This window comes from Thermobia domestica, chromosome 13 (assembly GCF_964235325.1).
Source record: "Thermobia domestica chromosome 13, izTheDome1.hap1.1, whole genome shotgun sequence".
Lineage (NCBI taxonomy): Eukaryota > Metazoa > Arthropoda > Insecta > Zygentoma > Lepismatidae > Thermobia > Thermobia domestica.
The window spans coordinates 5,339,191-5,363,504 of NC_137466.1; positions in this window are offsets into that span (position 1 = coordinate 5,339,191).

The following is a 24,314-nucleotide window of genomic DNA, read 5'->3' on the forward strand; positions in this document are numbered from 1 at the left end:
ATCCCTCATTTATGTAGTAGCTTTATGTTAAGTTTTCAATCTGATTTGCTACATAGTTCACTTTTGTCACTTCTAGGAAAAGGTTATCTACGGACCTTCACTATCTGCAAAATGAATAGTTTCTGCTTCTCATTTTATGTAAGAACGTTGTTGTAATCATCTATTACTTTCACTCCCCTTTTTGTTGCATCGTTTGTTATGTGGATGAATTTATCTATTGTTTTCCTTGAAGATAGTCATTGTTGTTTGACCATCAAATAGGATCACATTGAAGAAACCATTTGGATATGTTCAATCTCTCGAGTAAAGTTGTGCTTGTTGTAACAAAATCTCTCATTTATATTTTCAGAAGAATAGTGGTATCACTTCTAACGTCAAACCTCTTTGCTGCTTCACGGTTTCCACTTAGAGTGTTAATTCTTTCATCCATATTTTTTGTTTTTCCATTATGCTAACTTCATCATAAAAAGAATGCTAGGTGTTCCTCCGTGAAACACCAGAGATGGCGAGAAAATTTATAAAGAGCCACTTCAAATAATTCGTCTTCTATTTGCTTATAACTGCACAAGCCTTTCAAAAATTGCAGGTCTTGTAATGGTGAGTGGAATGCTTGATCACACTTTAACAAGTTTGAACATGTAGTCTTATTAGAAAAATGCATACTCTCCGAAGGCTTATTTATATTTGTTTCGTTAAACAAAACAGTTGGAGAAAGAGAAATATATTTCAAGAGTAGATTGCATATACCATCCAACTTACATCGTTAATTGATCCAGGCAAACAAACGAAAACTACTCGAGGAGGTATGCCACTAAATAATATGTTGTGACTTCAAAAAAATCCTTCTAATCTTCTCTGCGTGGTCCTGCTTCTTCAAGTTTGACAGCAAAATTCAGCACTTCATTTCTTACATCGGAAATATTTTCTTTACGTTATCATAATTAATTCCTGAAATAAAGTTAATGTAATCTATTTTAGACCACTCGTTCTGAAAACAGTTCAATAGAGGAACTTCGGGTACAGATGCCAACGAAACACAATCACTTACCAAATACACATTTTAAAACTACTTCATAAATGTGGTGTCTACAAGGAAGGTATAGAAAATTATTTTGGAACTTCTGCTCTCGCAGAATAAAAGCGCCCTTGCCATGACCCATATTGCAGGGAGTAATGTCAAAACAAACTGCCTGCACGAACTTTACCAAGTTCCACTCTTCAAGCGAATGAAATTTAGTACAAGCTATATGTTGTCCTCTTAATGACACCAAAATGGTAGCACCAATCTCTTGAAATAATTATTGATAACCTGTTGACAACCTTTCTTCCAGTCAAATACGCCCCAATGCACAACTAACGCACTAAGTGCACACTGAAATTGTTTTAGTGGTCTATGCAACTTGGCTGCGGACTTTCTCTCAGCATCTGTGAATTGAAGACCTATTTATTATTAGTTCCTATACGTTATGGTATAATGCTTCCACCGACGCTGTCAATATATGGATTATTGCTCTATCGATGACTTTGTATCGATCAAGAACAGCAATTAGTCTTGGAGTAATGAAATAAGTTTCTCTTTTACTCTCTTGGAGAGTCCGGGCACTCACGCATCCATATCTGCATGTTTCCAACATTCTCAACTGGGTTCTCTATTCAGTACATGACACGCTTACCTGCATGTCTTTTTTGTATATCAAGTTCAAATAAATCATTTTCAAAATTGTATTTTCTTTTACGTTCCTCTTACGTTTGAAGCAGGGTATATCCCTTTCTTTCTTTTAGACCCATACTTTTGTCTTAACTTTTAGTCGTGTAATAATTATCACTGTGAAAAGGAGAAATCATTTTACAGGTTATACTTCTTGCACGAGTAATGTTATTTTTAAATCATTACTAGATTCGAGCTTCTGGTGAAACGATACCTAAAAATGATATGTTACATAACCATCTTGCTATTTGAATGTTTTGACCTGAATCCAACATGGCGGATAGCAAGATGACCACTATTGCAATGCTATACAAAATTAGTTACGTTTCCTCCTGTAATTCCATAATCAGGGTATCTTTGCATTCCGTTAACCCGTCTCTAAATTACAACATTTTGTTCCAAAATTTTCCCATATACTATGTATTGTAACCAGATTAAAAATTTTATGTCGCTTGAGGCACCATTTAATATTTTTCAATGAAGCTAATTTTTCTCCTGGCCTAATTTAGCCCCATATTGAACCATTTTAGGGGTTCGTCCAAAGATATTCGGAAATTCAAATTAAGGACCACCCGAATATATATAGGGGTTGGACAAAAAATCTTCAACGTTTGCAAAAGTGTGAAAATCTTACATAGTATGGTGTGGGGCCTCTTTTTGCGTCCAAAATAGCTTGGATCCGACGTGGAATGGACGTATACAAATCCTGAATCGTAGTGTGTGGAATTTTGTACCATTGTTCCTAGAAAATATGCTCCACTTCTACAAGGGATGCTGGTGGAGGGTAATGAGATTGAACACGCCTCTCTAACTCAGACCACAATGGCTGAATGATGTTTACAGCTGGTGATTCTGGGACCCAAAGGATGTGTGATAGCTCCTGGTCATGCTCCTCAAAAAATGATTTCACCGTTTTTGCAGCGTGACATGGTGCCAAATCATCTTGATAGATACCATCAAGAGCAGGGGGAAATTTTTGGGACATGGGTAGAGCCTGGTCCCCCAAAATGGCCTAATACGCCTTAGCATTCATCATTCTATGCAGGACTATCATGGGACCTGAAGAAAACTACGATATCACTGCTCATAATGTAACAGAATCACCCCATGCTTTACAGTTGGGAGCAGACAGTCTGTATCATAGACCTGCGACGGTGTTCTCCGTACGTAAACATGATCGGCTGTTGGAAACAAGGTGAAGGTCGATTCATCGGAGCACATGACGTGTTTCCACTACTCATGAGACCACACCTTGTGGTCCTTGCACCACTAAATGCGTCTCTTTGCATTTACTGCTGTGATCAGGTGGTTGGCGATAGCGGCTCTGCCATGAAGTTTCATTTTATGCAGTTCCCGTCGCACTGTTTCCTATGAAACCGGGTTCTGTAGGCCCAAATTAGGTTCAGACGTAATTTGCACTGCAGTGGTCTTCTTTTTAGCTGCTACAATCCGTATTAATGCTCTCCGGTCCCTATCTGACAGGATTTCTTTCGACCCCTGTTGTGCTTTGAGGACGTAGTTTGCCCATGAATTGTGTATGCCCTCGTAACATTGGACACAGTGTCTTTCGAAACCACTACAATGTTCGCCACTGTTACCACTAAAGTTGCAACCAGACGGACACCAATGATCATGCCTCTTCGGAAGTCTGTCAGGTCGCTCATTTTACCGCACCATTTTCACACCACGACACTTACAGGTGAACTGGTTACTGCTGGCGGAAGAGGAAGGTTCAAATGACACACTGAAAACAAAACAAAAAAAACCAAAAAACACAAAATAAAAACCATCGGCAACCGAAACACGTGTTGTACAGTGAAAGGCCAAACTTACCTGTCCTATATGAAGTGTTTTTAGATTTTTCGTTACCCCCTATGTATACCGATGTTAATCTACATTGGAAAGAACTATTTTCCCATGGTGGGAATTTTGAAATAATGTGACCAGAGATTGAATCATCTAGTGGCATCTATTTCTCAGAACCTTTGTTACTGATAACTCTTTGCAAGTATACAAGTGTATTTTTGTATTTACATCCTTCAGTATATATCTGTAATATTTGTGTGATAGTAACTTAATGTTATAAACGTTAGATTACTTCTACATGGATAAATTTATAAAATGTTTTGGTAGGATCAGAAGGTTAACTCAAAGTCTCAGTTTTTGAAAGCTTTCATATAATTGAAATATTAAAAGTAATTATTGAAAATGTGTCCACTTCAAAAAAAATAAACAAAACTCGGGATTTGAAGATTTGAAACACATATTGAAATGCTGGTGATTTTTTCAAATAATTTTTAATATTGTCATAGATTTTTTAAAAAATATATCCGCATGGTTCTGTAAGTACTTTTGGCTGAAAATCATAAAAAAGTAAAATAACAAATTACCACATATATTTTCATAGCCTTACATGTTACCAGTTAGATCCCGTTTTTTGCAAGTCTTTCGAAAACTTAAAAATGACTTGGCATATGATACTTTAGCTACGAGAAGGGAATGAATGTGGTCCCACATGACAAAATAGTAAGTTGATCTTGGTTCCCAAACAATTAATTGGATTGGAAAGATTTTGGCCTTTTACTTGGTAGCTTATATTTATTATACTTAATTGTAAAAGTTGGCGAATCTTTATAATTTTGTTTATTGTCACATTCCAATAGAGACTAGTGCAACAAACAATTGAAATGAAATAAAATCTGAGTTTTTACGTCCAACGGTTATGCCGGTTAGATTAAAGGAGACGGTGATGATGAGTAATGAATGAAATGGTGGAATGAAGAAAGTGGGATTAAACGGGAGAACCCCGAGGAAACCCACGCACACGGTATTTAAGAAACAATTGTTTCTCCAACTATCAGGTCATGATTTTATTAAGTTTATTATGCAATACTGTCGTCAAGTATTTCGCAAGTTTCTTCTCCATTTGTTATTAATTTTAACATATCTGACATAAACATGTTTAGCCCAATAAGAGCCTCAAACTGTCGGCACTAACACAAACTGGGTCTGAATAATTTATATTTATTTAATCCTATAATAGAAAAACTACAACACGTAAAGTACAATAACGTGGTCAATTACCGTGTTATAAAATTATTCACTCAATGATGATACTGCATGTTGGTCGTAGAAAGCAAAAGCAGGAATGCAAATTAACCCTTTCGGTATTCGTTTTTTTTTTGGGGGGGGGGTTGTTTTAGATTTTCAATCAAGCAGCTACTGCGTCGTCACTATTTATGCAGGATCATGCTTCATATCTCATTCTCTTCAGAATGGAGCTGGCTTTCAAATGGTACCACTTGCATGCTCATACCATATACCAGGAGAGAGAAAAATGATGTCAAAGGGAAAATTTCGGGGGATTTTTTTTCAAATTTTGGGCTCCTCTGGAGCGGCCGTGTGTGAATGTAGAGATCTCCAATAAATCTGATAAATAGTACTTGATATACTCAATGTTTGTGCTAAATTTCAAGTTTCTATCTTGAATACAAAGGGCGGGAGAAATTTCTATCAAGAATTCCCACAATGCCCCAAATTATCGCAAAACACCATGATCTTAGGTAAAAAGCTTCCTGAGACATCTCTATTTACCCTAGGACTATAATCCGCCAATCATTCTCTTCAGAATAGAACTGCGTTTCAGGCAGTACCAATCACATGTCTCCATCATGTATCTAAGGCGGGAAAATCCCGAAAAAATGATTTTTTGCTTTAAATATCCCTTTTTTCAACTTTTAGCTCCTCTGGATCCCCCGTGTTTTAACGCAGAAATCTAAAAAATCTTTTAAATACTACTCGGTGGGCTGAATGTTTGTGCACAATTTCAATCTTCTAGGTGCAAAAATAAGACCGCCAAAAATACCGAAAATGTCCCATATTCCATTATACAAAAGTATATTTTGATAAAAATTCCCTGACACATCGTTAATTACCCTAGGGTCATGCTTCGCCCATCGTTCTCCTCAGAATAGAACTGCCTTTCAGACGGTATGACGCACGTGTCTCTATCATTTATCTAAGACGGGAAAATCCCGAAAAATGGATTTTTGGCCTAAATATCGCTTTTTTCACCTTTTAGTCCCTCTGGACCCCCCTGTTTTAACGCAGAGATCTGAAAAAAATCTGATAAATACTACTAGAAGGGCTGAATGTTTATGCACTATTTTAATCTTCTAGGTGCAATAGTAAGCCCGCCAAAAATATATATACCGCCAATGTACCATAATCCCGTATACAGAATAATATTTTGTAAAACTTCCCTGTGACATCCATAATTACCCTAGGATCATGGTTTGCACATCATTTTCTTCAGAATAGAACTGCCTTTCAGGCGGTGCCATTCACATGTCTCCATCGTGTATTTAAGGCGGGATAATCCCAAAGAAAGGGTTTTGTTTTTGGTAAAAATATCCCATTTTTCAACTTTTTGCCCCTCTAGATCCTCCTGTTTTAACGCAGAGGTCTGAAAAAATCTCGTAAATACTACTCGGTAAGCTGAATGTTTGTGCAAAATTTCAATCTTCTAAGTGCAAAAATAAGTCCGCCAAAAAAAATTAATGAACATAGGCTTAATAAAAGAAAATATATTTTAGAATTATGACGTCATCACCTCCTATGTCTCGACGCAGGAAGGTGTGAAATCATACGTAAGATATTCTCTGGACTTGGAAATTCCTCTGGACTTGGAAAACAACAACAAAGAAAAGAAAAAATACGAGCGAAAAAGCTCAAATAGGAGAGTTATAACGCAATGTACCATGAAACACCCGTATGGTACAAATTGTACCATCGGATCCCCAAACTTAGTTTTAAATTCTTTGTTTTATTTAAGAAGAAAATTTCTAAAAGACCAAAGATTTACACATGATCGTTTGGCATATAGAGTTTTCAAAGTTGCAGAAACAGCAAGTGATCTGGCCATGAAACAAGTATAGTGAAAATTGAGCGCCATTTATTTTAACAATGTATAATGTAACGAGTTTAATCTTATAGGTGAAATAAACGTAAGAAAACGAACTCAACTGATATCTTAGAGCATACTTCGTAATGATAACATACGAACAAATTTTAAATTTTGATAGAATATGAAGTTAGAATATGATATTAGCTGTGTTATGACTGGAATACTAGTCATGAATTACTTTTACAACTACACCTATTATGTTTTATTATCCTCCCTCTATAGAATAATTAATTTTGTATGTCTCGTAGTGACTTTCCTGCTTATTTTCAAGTAATTTGATAGCAACAAAAATATTAATCTGGGTTCTTTTCTGTTGTGGAATTCAATCTTTTAAAAGGACGTGAGACACGTTTACTTTGATTAGTATTCACAGAAAATTTTGGGAACAATGTGATATTGCTGAAAACGTTCTAACAATATTCTGGTTAATTTGTACACTTAGTAATTCAAAGTATGTATCAATGTAAACATTTACGGAGTTTAACACAACCGTTCTATAGTGTTCTATTAGAAATAAGGTAATTATAATTGACTATGATGATGACTTGTTCTTTTTTTTTACCATATCAACATATAACTGAACAGAAACAATAAGTCACATAAAATACCATAATATCGTTAATAATGTTGGCAAGAGTAACATTCCAACTCGTAACTTCAAAGTATCTACGACGAAACATACTGTAATACTTGCAGATTTATAATTAATTCCTTAGGTGTTTTTACTATACCTCAATTAGTTTTTTGACTCTCCTGAAAGATGAATAAAAATGACTTATTACCTTTTACCCTGAGTCCGTCCAAATATCTTCATATTCAGTGCATAACTCCCCATTGAACTGTGGGCTGGCAAATGCATGGCGATAACAACCGAATTTAGATAGTTATTGGTCACATTAAACCTCAGAGAGAAGATCAGGAGATAAGTGTGCTAAAGGGCATTAAGGTTTGGTAGTAATAATTTTCTCGATTACATTTATCAAATAATAGAAACCTACTTGCTATTCAGATTCAAACTATTATTGTTAAGGAAATTACTCAGTTAGTGGAAGTTTTAAAATTAAGTATACCCATTATTAAACTATAAACATCGATATAACATTTCATGACGTTTATCAAAGATTTAACGAAGCAGCACCTGGTATCAAACTCTTATCACCTACCAATGCGGAACTTTTAGGTGCTATCATCTCTGCCGAATCAAGGAGCAAAATTTTCTCGGACAAGATATCAAAATTAGAATTCTTCTTTTCTCAATTATCAAAGTTTTCTGAACACTCCGCTTATTATTTACGAAGAGCGTCACTCCCAACTCGAAGATTACCATATTTCCTTCGTTGCTCCCTTTCCTGGCAAGATGATAAATTTCTTGACAAATTCGACCACACTCTTAGAACAGGAACGGAATCAATTCTAAACTGTTCTTTGAAAGATATTTCATAGTTACAAGCTTCCTTGCAAGTTCAGAAAGGTGGCCTTGGAATTCGTCGAGCCATACATATCGCCATACCTTCTTTACTCGAATCATTCTATGGCTCATAAGAGCTAATTGGATCTGTTATTCAAGAGGAGGTTAATTAAAATTCGATTCGAGATACACAAAAACGCATCGATAAATGAACTAGTCTGGTTGAAATGGATCCCACACCCAACGACAAAAGACATGTCCGGTCTCTTTGGAATGAACCTAAAGTCGATATTCGTTTATCTTCACTCCTATCATACACTAATAACCCAGATGACAAAGCCAGGCTGTTAGCGGTCTCCTCCTCCAAAAACGGCGCATTTTTCAAGCGCTACCTTATTACACAGCCGGCTTACACCTTTCTAATGATAACTTTCGTATTGGTACAGCTCTACGCTTAGGTGTTAATATTTGTGAGCCTAACTACTGTCCTGCGTGCAACGCATATGTTGATAATAATAGATTACATGGTATTTCATGAAAAAAAGTGCCGAAAGACGATCTCGATATCATAATGTGAACATCATTTGTAGAGCCCTCGTTTCAGTGGGAGTTCCTTCAATAAAAAGGAACAAATGGTTGTTGGCGGTAAAAAGCCTAACGGCATGACCCTAGTGCCGTGGTAGAAAGGAAAAGAACTACTCTGGGATTTCACATGTTTCGATACGTTTGCTCCTTCCAACATAGCCCATTCTTCAATCCAGGCAGGTGTCGTCGCTTCTCACAGAGAATCCGACAAAAGACTGAAATACACAAACCTACTGCACAAATATTTGTTTCTAACCGTAGCAATAGAAACCAGTTCTTTATGGGGTCACGAAGGATCTAATTTTATTAACAAAATTGGTCATCGATTAGAGATCAAAACTGGTGATCCCCCGAACTACTGCATTCCTTTTCCAACGTAACAGTATTGCCATCCAGCGCGGGAATACGTCATCGATCTTAGCCACATTATCACCTGGTAAAGAAGTGGACGAGAAGTTTCTTCTATAACCCACAATACGACAGATGTACAGACATCCTAAAAGGCTGAAAATCATTTTTACGATGTTCCGAAGAATGTAAAGAGTTGAGTTGATTTTAGTTTAGCGTCTCTTTCAGCAGCAAGGCTATATGAGACCTGGACCTACTGATTAACGTGGAATCCGAACCACATGAGCTCCCGCCGGGAATCGATCCCGGGTCTCCCACGCCAAAGGCGCGTACGCTAACCGCTTAGCCACGAAGGAGCTCAATACCTGTAAAGAGACTGAACCTTTAGGATTGCAATTACTACCCATATCCTAAGGTCATTGGTAGAAAACTTACTGTTATAAATTTTAAAAAAAGATACTGAAAAATGTGAAATATTAGACTGTTGGAAAAATAGGTAATTATATTTTACAATTAAGTAGGTAAAATTAATACATTTCATTGTTTTGATTTTGTAATAGTTCTACTGTGAATTTATTCAATGTATATTATTGAGAAAATTATAACGAAATGTGCGTTTAGAGATTATTTTTAATTTCTTTTTATCATAATGCTAGGTGTTCTTGAATTCCCCATATGAGTATCCTCAAAGAACAAGCTACCGTCTCAATAACCCAAGGAACGTCAGTCTGGATTCTGTAGTATCGTTTGATATAACTGAAATTAAGAGTTCACCAAATGTTCAGTGGTTGACACCTTACCAGAGGAAATGTTATTACCGACATGAAAAGGAACTAGTCGTGAGCCCATTATATACAAAGGAGGCTTGTAAAGTGGATTGCATTTACAATGCATTGATAGAATATTGTAGATGTTCACCATCAGTATTCTACAACAGAGGTAAGTGCAATACATATTTTTGACTGTTATGTGTTGTAAGCAAATATGTATGGCGCGGTAATACGAGTTTCTATTACTACTTAACCAAAAGACGCTACTTATTTCAGTTAAAATTACAAATTGTGATATTTTCCATTGGAACAAATTGCAAGTTGCGTGTTATATTCGCAATCTCACCAGCTATTATTTTCTATTTTATACATCGTCATCGTTACTGTACATTGTATGAAATTGTACTTCCTACTGCTGAATTCTTCATTCACCCATTGCCAAGTCAAAATTTCATAATATATCTTTCAGATATTGCACATACAGAAAGAGAATGAAGAGATGGAATGATACATTTCATTTGCACAAGTTCACAATATTCAATTGATTGCTATGTTGGCTCTTTACGGGAATATTATCTTACTCTATAGTTTAATATAAGTTATATCTGTCATATGAAAGTAGAGAATCAGCAATGTGATAGCAGTATGACTGGAAATGTTCTCCTATTGCAGTTTCCCATTTTGGGAACCGTTGCTATTAAATTTGACAGAGTATATCTTGTCCAATGAGAAAATTGTCTTCGAATTTAGGTTTTGTACATCTTGGTAGTCTTGATGCAGACCTTCAAGTTCTAACACCTTAAACATATATACAGATGTTCTATGTTCCTTTGAAATTTATAGAGTTATTTTTTGAAAGGAGAGGAAACTTGTATTTTCTCTGCCATCTCTGTAGGAAAAGGCGAAGGGAGGACCATACTTCATACAGTGCCAAAATAATCTTCAAAGATTCATTAAATAGGTACGAGTGATGCCTCCATAGCCAGTATATCCTGTTCTGTCGACCCCCAATATGCAGTATCGCACGACGGTATCGAACGTAGTACGACTGTCTTATGGACAATTACATCCTATTTTTATAGTTTGCAAGATGTACGTTTAATTAGGTCCATGCAATGATATTCCTTTGAATTCCATATATCTTTATCAAGTATCTTTTAAGTTCAATGGCGTGGTTTTCGATGTAGTTTTTTTTTGCCTTAATGTTATGGAAGAGCCGCTGTAAATACTACCGTATATTTTCCATGACGATCATGTTTAACGATCTTTTAATTTTAGTGCAAAACCTATTAACGAAGGAGACAGGACGTGTTACTAAATAGCTGAATTGATTTTGAAACGTTTCCTGCAATATATTCCGAATATCAACTAATTTTGTTTAACTTTAAAATTGGAAATCGTTAATTCACCCTATTTATGGTTTAGAAAAGGTGTAAGGTAGTATAGGTAGTATTGTAAAAAAAGCTGAAACTATTAAAGGAAGAAATAGATATTTATTGCTTGTCGTTTTGCTCTGTACGTTATTTCTCAAGCTGAAGCAGTAATAAATGTACAACGTGTAGGTTTCTGCTCGAGCGTTGCTGCTTAAGTTTTTATTTCTTTGAGACTGAATCGGTCTCCAAAACACTTGTCCTTATTTGTTACTTTTCTCCTGTAGTGAGTAATACTGAAACCAGGAACTTGCTTAAATGTAATTTGATTTAAATTCAAAAAGAAGATAAATGCTTTCAAAGAATATCATTTAAAACCAGCTCATGTCAATCATTAAAAAATAAGGAATTAAACTATATTGTATTGTATATGTATTTTTAATGAGCGTCCTTTGGGACGTAGTACATTCATTTTAGTACAGACCAAACATTCTCATAATCAAAAGGTTTTTAGTGTAATACTTTCCTTATCTAAATTGTCACAACTTCTATGAGACGATCAGTATTCTTTGCAACTTAAGGTTAGACTATACTGGAAAGTGTATATATGGAATTTATACATTATCCATATATAATCATTAGCATTTGTTTCTAACCATTCTGTGGGTCTTGATTATTTATGCAGCCAATTTTACATTACAGTGGATGAGAGTGCCATAAATACAAGAGTTTAAGCCTAATTGAAAGTAATATCAATTATTATATTTATCAATATACAAAAAATACGCATTTTAGAAATCGTACATTATATAGTAAAAACAAATTGAAAATGACGAACTCACAATATATTTTTTAAAGTAGCAAACCGAATGCATAGTCAGACTTGTATGTTACAAGGATTTCTTTCAATACGTTTCGTTAATCTCGTCCTGATCTGTGACGCATTCGTTGTTATTCTGTAGCACGTAGAAGACGCGGCACAAAAATCCATCTTCTCTATGCTCCGATATATGCTCATTATGGTATTTCGGAATCCAGCGGCTGTTGTACAATCAGCATTCAAGCTCCGTCCTTCCCAAGGCACTTCAGTTTCAGCACTGATATTACTTTCCTGTAACATTGGAAGAATGTTCTGCCAAGGAAAATGTAAAAATATATACTATTACACACGTACTTGTTATTGTGTTTGTTCATTCTCTTTTTCTCGTACTCGTTCGTTTGTGGGATATGCACCAGAATTACGTTAGAAATAATGAGAAGGTATTCCATTAGCAAAGGGGACCTATAATTTTTTTAGCGTTATCCACTTTTTTCAAAGGAGGTTCTCTAATCAACCTAAACAAAGTGAAGAGCAGGAGCTTTTAGAGCAAGCAATAGCTCTTTCCGACTATACTTGATTCTAAAGTGTCGAAAAATAAGTTTGTTTTTCTCTCGTTCGTTTATGTATCTGTTCGTTGCACTTACTCGATGAACATTGAGTTCAACAGGATTGAGTGAAGAGCAGAGAAGCGACAAAGCGAAATCGAAACAATAATATCAATGCTCCTCTTATTATACTCTACTTTGACAGAATGTTATCTCTACAGTGTTTGCGTGGTAGATGAAAGCGAAAGAAAGAAGGAAAAACAACTATTAGGAGGTAAGAATAATATATGAAAAACAAAAGCAGCACACAAAGTCTTTGGAAATAAAACGTTATTTTAATTATTGCATAGTTGTCAATAATTGATTCCATGGAAAAAATTAAAGTGGTTATTCATTACCCGATTTGTATTATAATTTTTAATACATAGTGACTTTTAAAATTAATACTACCCTAAATATTGACTGGGCTATAACACGGGCAGCCAGGGCGGTTCCGCTGTCTCTGGTTGTAGACAATGAATGAGAATCCAAAGACCGCATTTTATCCATCGTAAAAGTCGGTTTCAACGTCGTACAAGCAGGAATAAGTGTTGGAGTTCTCATAAGTACTGCTCAATGATGGGTAAAGCGATATCTGGGAACTTGAGAATCTGCTAGACGTTCATATAGTGGGAGAAAACGTGTAAGAACACAAGAGCAAAAGAATCAACTCATTGCTGTTACACAGCAGAGACCACACACGACTCCCCGGCTACTGAGATAGGTAGCGAATGTCCCTGCTTCACGATGTAGTGCTAGAAGACTGCTCAGCACAACGTCTGTTCATGCTTGTGGTGCTGCAAGAAAGGAAGTCCTCTCACAAGATCATATTCGACTGCATCTTGAATTTGCAGAGACGAACAAGCATCAAAATTGGAACGATGTGATCTTCAGAGATGAATGCGTGTTTGTCCTCGAAAGTTCGGGACCAGTCGTCGTGCGTAGGCCGAAAGGAACTAGGCATGACCCACGATATGTCTACCATAGACGGGACTATGCACTGGTTTCTGGGTCATCCTGGGGTTTCTTGATGTCCCCACCCCAGGCTACTTGTTCTTAGTGTTTTTAGACTCACCTTTATTGTAAACAAAACACGCATATAGGTAATTTAACATATTGTGAGGGAGTAATTTTCTGATTCATTGGAGTTTCTTTGCTTCTCTGCCATTGGTGGTACAACTTTCAAAACGTATGTTTGGACACCCAATTTTTGGCATGATGTCGCTAGTTGCCCATCTGCAGTCCAGATACGTGCCCGACATGCGGTACTTGTCAACGATCAAAATTATTTCCAATGCAGTTAATGGAAATTATATAAAATCGAAACTTATATTTACAACAGTGCAAAATTATAGTGTGGCAATTTCCACTGTTACGAAGAAGAATGTATTCTTGTTTGTGTTAAAACTACTGCTTTCGCAATCACAATACTTTCGTTTTGAATTAGATGTAATGCAAATATACAAGCTATCCATTACATTTTGCATCCAATATTACACCCTTTGCAACACTCTATGTCGAGTGGAAATATATTGTTAATCAATGTGACACATTAATATGATATATGTGATATTAAGGTACGTAATTCAATTTCAGAAGGAAACCCACGCTGTAAGTGTCAGTGGACACCAGATGGGAAACTAGCGACGGCTCGCCAATATTGGCGGCTACGCAACGATTATCCAGGGTGGCCCCATTTCTGTTTTAATAATTATACCACCAGTGTCCCACTAGCGACAAAGACAAAGCGAAACGTCACTCAACCAAACAAAGTTATTCCCCACAAATATGTTAAATTTACTATATGCGTGATTTGTTTACATTAACGTGAGTCTATAAACAGTATAAAACAAGAAAACAAATATTATCTTCTCTCTTCTTTACCTCAATTCTCAATTGTCTGTGTGTTTGAAATAAGGCATAATTACAGACGAACTTCTACTGGCGATATACAAAAAATGTTTAATTATAATACTTTTAAAATAGAAATGGGGTAGAAGTGATTCGAACCCGCGACCCTTTTACTCGTAAACCGGAACACAACGTACTGTGCCACGAAGCCAACATTAAATACGAACTACAACGATGTGTGAATATGATAAGGTATGTAATTGAAAATAGCATAACAATTACTCGTTCCTTCCAGATCGATTACATTGCACATACCTAGGTGCTTTCTACAATGGGTATTTGCTAATCTACATCAGTGAAGAGTATTCTTTGTATTACCACAAGATAATCTAAACATTGTGGACTGGGTAAGACGCGAACTGCCAACAGTACGAAGTGAACACTCAGAAAGTAAGAAGTGACTTCCTTACGAATACGCTAATAACACGACTGACAGAGAGTGATGTTGAAGGTGTTGATGTGACACGTATAGTGTTGCCATGATACGAGACCATTCTCGTGTCCCGTCTCGTCTCGGCTCGTGAGACGAGACGGAATCCATTGGGCGAGAGGCGAGACGAGGCAGACTACTTGTTTCGTCTCGATTTTCGAGACGACACACGAGACGAGACTTTTCCTGAAATGTCTTGTGTCTCGGAAATGCACAATTTTTGTATTAATAAAATACACAGACCGAAAACGGAACTGTTCCGTTGTTCTAACATTTTCTTCCTCGGACGACACATTAAGATGATGTTACACCATTGAAACCTTTACGCTTGCTGTGAATTTTTTGATAAAGTTAAGTGTGATAGTGTTGTTAGCTTCTACTTACTAAATTATTTCTTCATGTTTAATTTTTCGGCTGTTTCTAGTATATACTTCATGATTTCCTACAGTAATTTGAGTCTGACATTTATTGTTGAAATATAACTTTTGATTCCATTGTATTTTATTGTTACTAGTTAAGATACCTTAAACATCATTTTACTAGGACAGAGGAAATAAAATATCTTCAGATATTTGTGAACTCGAACCCGTGACGTGGATGTCTTTGTATGTGTTCTGACAATGAGTTTTTAGAAGTCCTGAACAGGAAAAAAAAAACATAGCTTTGTTAACTCAACACAATGCGGTGACCCAGCGGGACTACCACTTCTTGTGTTAAATCAACACAACAGACGATGTTGTTTGCAGTAGTGGGAGAAAAAATTAGCTATATTGAGATTTGAATACGGATTACTCAGAAGTCGAGCATCTTACCTATTGAATAATTCGGCAGACAGAAAGAACACTTGAATTAAACAGTATAGAGATAAAAAAAATGATGAGCACTAAACACAATGTTACTCTCATGACTTGTTCCGTGAAAGTTAATTTTTCACTAGCCAACTAAGAACCACAATTCCCCGTCCCTTTCACCATCCTCTCCATCGTCTTTTTGCCAAACTACACGAGCCGCCGATTCGATGGCCAAACCATTCTTTGATCACGCTTTTTGTTATTGTCTCAGGAGCCTGACATGGGCATCACTATTATTACCGTCGAATCATAATAGTAAATACGATCTTAATTGTCATATGCAAATTCCATTTTTTCTACACTTTCCTTGTCAAAAACATTCTTATATTATCATATCTAATATAATATGTATGTTAGGACTTAGAAACGGTTAGTGGAGGTTAGGGAGATCACGGAGCCATTTTACATCTGTCTTACGACGGTCTTTACTATTATAATCTTCGTTTGCTATAACTAACTCAAGTATAGCAGTAGACCTGCCTATCTGACTTGACTCGCGATTTTAAACAGTAAAGTAGGTTGTAAGGACAAACATTTAAAAGAAGGTCTTACTGAGCTGGTGTTGAAATGTTGCACACGTTTAGGAAGACCTATTTCATTTCAATTTGCGCTTTTATTTCGTGTAAACATTACTTGATATTAGCGTCTTTGTCTTCGACGTTCCTATGAGCAATTTATATTCATGTGTTCAAGCTGGTAAAACAAATTTTAACGTTTCAGAAAGTTAGAAAAACTCGAGGAGACTCAGATCGGCGGCGCAAAACTCTCTTCAACAGCGGGGGGACAGACGGGTACGACCCATCCCATATTTTTTCTTTAATGATTTTGAAAATATTTATGAAGTTGAAAAACAACACTGTTGAGGATCAAGGGAGCAGAGTTGTTTTCAACATCGCGAGGCGGGCAGATTTGAGGCTTATTCTGAAGGGGAGAGACAAGACTCGTACTATCATAGATGAACCTGATTTCTCAGGTGAACTTGTTGTATATTAGATATCAGGCGATGTAGATAAAGTGGCAGTCGGACACAAATCATCACATTTCTCTCCAAAAAAGACATTTCAAATTGTAATATTAGGGGCACTGTCCTTCCAGTTCCAAGATTGGGGCAGACGTGTTCTCATCCCTCCGGATTTGCGCCATTGCCTCAGAGAATTAACAGCAGAGAAATATTATCTTGTAGACTATTTGTCCTTGCCTTGTGAACTTATTTAAATTTATTTTAAGACCTTTAGGCAACTTCGTCTCACGCAGAATTGATAATGAAAGAATTAGTGGAATAAAGAAAGTGGTAGGATAGAAGACAACTCCAAGAAAACACACACACTCGATATTTGTCAGCATTGTGCAGCCTGCTACATTTTGCTTTTGTTCCCATGATACACCGCAATACTTTAAGAGACGAAACAAAACGATACAAACGAGACGAGACGGTACAGAATTCCGGAGACGAGAAACGACACGGGAAGAGCAATTTTTCGGGACAAGACATGCCTTGCACGAGACGCGTAGGAAACGTATGCTTAATGTTTGTCTATGTCCAGCAAGCAAGAAGGGATATATATATTCCGTAATCACACACACACACCACAACAACCTGTTTAAACAATGTGAAAGTGCATTGTATTTTATAGCATTGCTATTCTCCTAACCTCGTTTCGGATCGATCCACTAACGGTTGCTGCCTGCCTCTCCATTGTTTGTCTCACAAGCTGCCATGGCCATATACAAAACATAAATACTCTGCAGATTTCTAACCTGTGATACTTGTTTCCACGAACAATTAAGCTTGCCATAATTGCAGATTGCAAACTCAGAATATCTAAAAGCAGTAAGGATGAGCACGAGCCAAGTTAGACGTAATGTACCTGATTAAAGTTTCGAGGCAATTCATTATTTTTGAGGCTAAGTTTGAATTCGAATTGACTGTGACATTTAGTTCGTCCTTGCCCTCCTTTTCACTGGTTTTCACTTGATTATTTGGAAAACTAAAGCTATGAGAAACGTTAAGCAGTAATATGGAAGTTTTGATGTTGTTCACGAAAGGGGATAATTATAGCATCTAATCTTGTCTCGATAATGAGAGGAGAATTAATTTTAATGACAAGACAGCCTTCTCAAAACTTGTCTTCTGTGCATGAATATCAGTATTTACTTACTATCAAGGCAGAGACGTACAGGCTGAAATGTTTTAGCAGAAGCCGAAGTCCAACCCGAGCCGAACAGGTTTGAACGTGTATTGCCGGAGCACGATAATTTTTAACCAAGTTTGCCGCAAGCCGTAATACGCGCGTTATCGGAACTCAAACCAAGAACCTCGTGGATGACATCTTTGTTCATAGACTTCTAAACAGCTTAGTTCAGCATTCAACCAGTAAAAAATACTGTACTTTTTGGTTCTCCCAGAAAAAAAAACAGTCCATCCTTACATTTACACACGTTGTTAATCTAGAATAAAAGAAAGATAGGACGATATATGAAAGAGACAGTAACGATGATATAAAAAACTGAAAGACGGGACTTTTTTCAATTTTCCTTCATGTTCTTGTACTTCTTCTTCTTCTTCTTCTTCTTATTATTATTATTATTATTATTATTATTATTATTATTATTGGTATAATTCAAGTGCAGTAGGCATTAAAGTCGTGTATGATCCTTTGTATTCTTGTGCCTCAAGTCTTCACATTTTCTTTCTACAATACTTAAAACTACACCCAGAGTTTGCTTCGTTTTGAATAAGCTCAGCTTCCGTTGGAGAAACTATTTCGAATCGAGTGAAGTTTCGCATAAAACTTTCTCCAACTTGCTTATACTCATCCCTGAAAAGCAGGATCCCGTCCATAATTAGCCTGGGATAGGAGACATATTTAAAAGATATGACAATCTTAGCAAAATGCAGAAATATTTTAGTCTGAGAGAAAAATGAATGAAATCTCTAATTTCTAGTTCTATTAGTCTTGTAGATCTCAGTCCGTGGCAAAAGATTACGGACAATGAATCATGACTCTTTCTAGAACATTCCAGTTCAATATCCCAGGAAATTCATCTTCCGGCTTGCTTGGTTGTGAAAAATTATGGAGTATATTGCTATGCTATGTAAAGTATGTTAACTGCCGCAGATTTGTGTAGGCAATCAGAAGCAGAAGTAAAAGGCAATAGTTTTCTATTAAGTCCGAAGTATAACTACTTTTATTTTTAACAAATTTTTGGCTTAAAATTTTTATTCAAGTTCACATCCTTGCCCCTCAACCTTGGATACAGAAATGAAAGAACATATTTAGATTTTGATTGTTGATCCAAGTATATTTCAAGCATTATTATTATTATTATTATTATTATTATTATTATTATTATTATTATTAGTATTAGTATTAGTATTAGTATTAGTATAAGAATTGGTATTACAACAATGGTCTTATCGCTTTAGCTTGCATGAGAGGCCCGGAAGTCTGGTACGCCCTTTGGGTCCCTCATTCTATGTTTGTATCTCTTTCCGTTCGTTATGGATGTTTGTGTTTGTGCTTTTGGGCTTTTATTTTAAACCTTCACATTATGTAACATTTTCCTTTATGTCCGAGATTTTCTTTTCAAAAAGGAGAGAAATGCTATTTTCTGATATCTGTTTTGTACCATTCATCTTTTTGACCTGCTAAGAATGAAGTTATAAGATAATTTTATAACTTATAACATCCATTGCCCTGACCATAATAAAATCGTTATTCTTAATAATTTATTTTACTAGGTTATTTGCAGTTTACCACACTGATATATTTGTTTCACAATTGAGGTTTGGTCCAACGCCTTTCGAATTCCTATCCAACACAACCCCCGAGCTTTTGAGTTGCATACTATTGCAAGAAAAGGAGAATTGCAGGTGGTAATGTACTTTTGGATTCGTCCATACTAACTAACTAACTAACTCCATGGCCTATGGAACCCGGAGGTTCAATGCTGCGTTCTCAAAAGCTCTCTACTGGCATCTATCCTTAGCTAACTGCATCCAGTTTCTACTTTGTATTCCTATCTCTGCGAGATCCACCTTAATATTGTCCTCCAATCTAAGCCTAGGTTTTCCTAATGGTCGTTTTCCGATTAGTCTTCCAGTCAAGACTTTGATAGCGTTTCTACTATCTTCCATTCTAGCTACATGACCCGCCCACCTAAGCCTCCTAGACTTGACGACCCTAAATGATTGGTAAACCGTATAAATTATGTAGTTCCTCGTTATGAAGTTTCCGCCATTCCCCATTCCCGTTCCTCTTGGGTCCGAATATTCGTCTCAGGATCTTGTTCTCAAATACTTTCAGTCTATGTTCTTCCCTCAGAGTAAGTGACCATGTTTCGCAACCATACAGAACTACAGACATGATTTTCGTTTTATATATTTTAAGCTTCAAATGAGGGGTACCAGATTACTCAATGAAAGCAAGTAACGCGAATAAATGAAAAGTTACCTGTATATTGGTGTTCACAAGAACGAAAAAGCTGTACCCAGAATTATAAGTCACGCTTCCAGTGCATTCAAGCGTCAAATCAGTGAAATAAAAAGCATATGATATTTGGCTTATTACCACTAATATTGGCCCCAGGGTAGCAAACTTCATTTCTTTTATAGTCCAGTAACATTACATCAGAAACGTGCCAAACCTAAACATTTAGAATGAAAAGATGAGACCTTCTGGAATTTCTTCGTGATCCATTCCTCATTAACCTCCAGAAAATTAAAAAAATCAGTTTCTGATTATCCGCCATTTTGAATAAAGAGTGTGCCATCTTGGATTTCTCATGTGCACTTTGTTTATGCCACATAACTTCTAAACTAAATAACGTGGAAGGATCATTCTTTCTTTATTATACTTCCAATATTACAGGCAATGTAACAGGGTATTACCAGTTTTCTCCAAGTAATCATTTTTGCATGACTTTAGGATAAATTGAAAAATTGAGATCTGTATTAGGGGACATATTTCTTTCATTGCCTCATATAACTTATCAGAGTAGAAATATGAAAAAAGTATTTGAATAAAATTGTTGGAATTTCCATAAACTTTAAAACGATGTATATATTGTCACCATATACAATGTCACAGAGGCACAATGCAGCTTAAAACATCATCGGACTGCGCACAATTTCTATAGAAACATATGAACGAATCATTTAATATGAAGAAAAAGAGAGGCTATTTATTGATTTTAGACGGCTTTTCATTCCAATTTTCGCTCAGTATCAACAGGTTTGGAAGTCTAGCTAGTTTAATAAATAGTTCGTAAACAGTGGCGTCAGCAGGGAGTGCTCAAAAACCCTGAAAGTAGACTTTCGCACTATATTTTTGTATGTAGGCCTATGTGTCTATTGAAATTAGTGTTTGAAATAAATCTTTTAAAAAGGAACATGAAATCTGTTGAAATATAATGTACTTATATTTTTATTCTGCAAAGAAAAAACACCAGTTGCGGGTTTTCTGCCTTTTTGAAGAAATACCCCTAGTCCAGTGCATTTAGGACAAAAAACGATCGAACGCAAATCTTTTTTTTTTAATTAAACCCGTTAGAAGATGTTATATGTATTGATATTATACTAAAACAGTCCCAAAACTCAATTGTTTGGTTTTTCATAATTTTTGCGGCCAATTATATGAGCAATATCTGATGTTCCTCACAAAACACTATGGAAAATAATGTATTGCATTTGAAGGTTATGATGGTGGACCTAGCGTAAAGGATATAAAACACTGGAAATGAACAAATAAATTGTGAATACGCCTAATTGTTGAGGTTAACATCCACGTTGTTCGTTTATCTCAACACGAATTTCTTTCTAACACATAGAACAAATTAGAATTGATATCACTTCTCTCACGAAATATCTCGAGAAATCTGGTTATACCATACATCAATCACTTGGAGATGCAGACATATTAGTTGTGTTAAACACAGCAAATTTGCAAAATCTGGCTCCTCAGTAACAGTGGGAGAAGATTCAGATATTTTGGTTCTGATGGTATGACTCGCAACAGCTGAGATTTACATGTTTATTCCTGGCTCGAAGCCATCACATAAGATACACAGCAGTTCCAAACTTCAGAGAGCATTGGGAGACATGGTGAACTGACTTCTTTCTGCATGCCTTCACTGGTTGTCATACAACTTCTGCTCCACACAATAAAGGGAAGAAAGTTGTGTATAAAGTACTGGACAAAAGAGAACTGCGTCGAGAAATGGATGTTTTTAGCTGATGATGTGACTGCTGCAGGAGAAAACAATGATCTTAGTGTTTTATAGATGTGCAGTGAAAGAAAATCTGCATTTTACAAGATTCTGCATGCACAAAAAGATTATATCCAAACAATGCATTAGTGACACTTTCAACTTAGCAGTACTATCTCCAAAAACAACTGCTGCAAATGAGCATAGTCTCCGTGTGTTCTACCAAGTTCAGCAGTGGAAAAATAAAGAGATGACTCCAATTGAATGGGACTGGAGAGTTTGTGGTGATTGCCTTCTTCCTGTAACAACATTTCAACAACTTGCTATATAAGATTTGTTAAAGTTTATAGCATTCACCTGCTAGGCGAACTGCGCAAACAATTGTGGGTGCAAAAGAAAATACCTAGTTTGTGCATCATTTTGTGGGCAGTGTAGTGGACACGCATGTGGTAATAGGACTACTTTAATTCAAATTGCAGAATAAGGAAGTGATGATGAAACTGACACCACAACCAACTTCTTCGAGAGCGAAGTTAATGCAAAATGTGAACATTCAACAGCAAAACGCAATCGAGAAAAGTAAGTCATAAAGTACACTGGTATATTTAGATCTTTTGTTTCAGTTCGTTTATCGTCACAAGGCTTTTTACGGTGCCATATACACTGAATTAGAAACATAAGCACAGTTCAGAAACATCCCTCTAGAGGCTCCACTAGTGCATGTGAATGAAATGTATCGCAAGGATACCACTGCTGTGTACTTCCTCTCTCGGTATCAATGTCAATACAGTGTGTGATGGGCAAGACGAAAGATCTGTGTACACTTGACAGTAGTCAAATCGTAGGAGTCAGACGACTGGATATCCCGATTTCGGAAGTGACTGCGGCCCTCTAATATTCAAAAGGAACTATGTCAAGGGTGCATGAGTACCTGGCTTCCGGTAAAACCGGACACACACGGGCAAGCTGCCACGGGTAGGTGCGTGTCGACGACAAGGGTAGGCGCCGACTGGCCCGCATCGTAACAGCCAATAGACGAACCACAGTGAATAATCGTAGAGCGTGTTAGCAGCTACACGGTCCGCAACCATCTACTCGCCATGGGGTACAGAAGAGTATCCCATCTAACAGCACAACGCAGGAAACAACGTCTAGCATGAGCAAAGGAACACTGGCTCTGGACGGTAAACATATGGGAAAAGTTTCGCTGGACAGTTTTACATTGTTACATGGCGATGAACCGGTAAGGGGCGTCACCAATTGCAAGAGGAAATGGATCCATCGTGACAGCAGGAGCTGTACCGGCCGGTGGTGGTGGTATTCTCATCTGGTGAATGTTTACGTGGGAAGAAATGGGTCCTCTAACACGTGTAACACAGCCTCTTACAGGTAAACGCTACCGCAATATTCTGGACGACCATGTCATGTCGTGCTCGACTGCTAATTCCAGATGGTGACGTCATCTTGCAGCAGAACAATTCGCCGACCCATCGCTTTAGGATGGCATCAAATTGGTTTGATGAGCACTTCTCTGATCTGGCAACACGGTCTTCGGACCTCAATTGGATCTAACACATCTGTGACGCTATGGGACGACGCCTTCGGCTGTGGACAACCTTCCAATTAACTTGCAAGCTCTGTGGGATACTTTGCAACATATATTAATTCAGATTTCATAACACTTCAGGTGCCTCATAAGTCCATGCCATGGTGGGTAACCGCTGTTATCAAAGTGAACGGTGGTGTTACCCGCTACTAGGTAGGTGTCTTTAATTCAACTGCTAATTAGTGTATATTGTCTTTATTTTTATAACTACAATACTTTTAAGTTTAGCAGATGAATAGATGCGCAGAAGAATCTAAGCACAATTATAGAAGCTAGTACGTATAGTGAAATAGTGAAAATCATGAAACAGAATATGATGGTATATTTTTATCATAGCTTTTTGTCATCACTTTTCTGCAGAATCAAACATGTTATTTCAAAAGCAGATTTCTACTGCTCCTATAACTTGTCATTTGTAACAGACTGTAATTGACGGGATAAAAAAAAAAGAAAATGTTATGTGGACAGAAAGTTCTGTTAGCATTTGATTCAACAGAGAAAGGAACGCAGATATTGGAAATATTTCACAAGATATTATTGGATATGTACTTTTATAAAAGTTGACGTCATAATGAAAGGAAAATTGTTACATTTGAATGAACAGAGGAAGTAGCGTAGATATTGTAAAATCTTTCTCAATACTTTTTTAAAAAGTATTCTTTTACTCAAGATTTCTTCATACTCTTGTTATCAAAATATTAGTAATATATTCTTATTTTATTGTCCTATCAAACCACTTTTGTCTGTAAA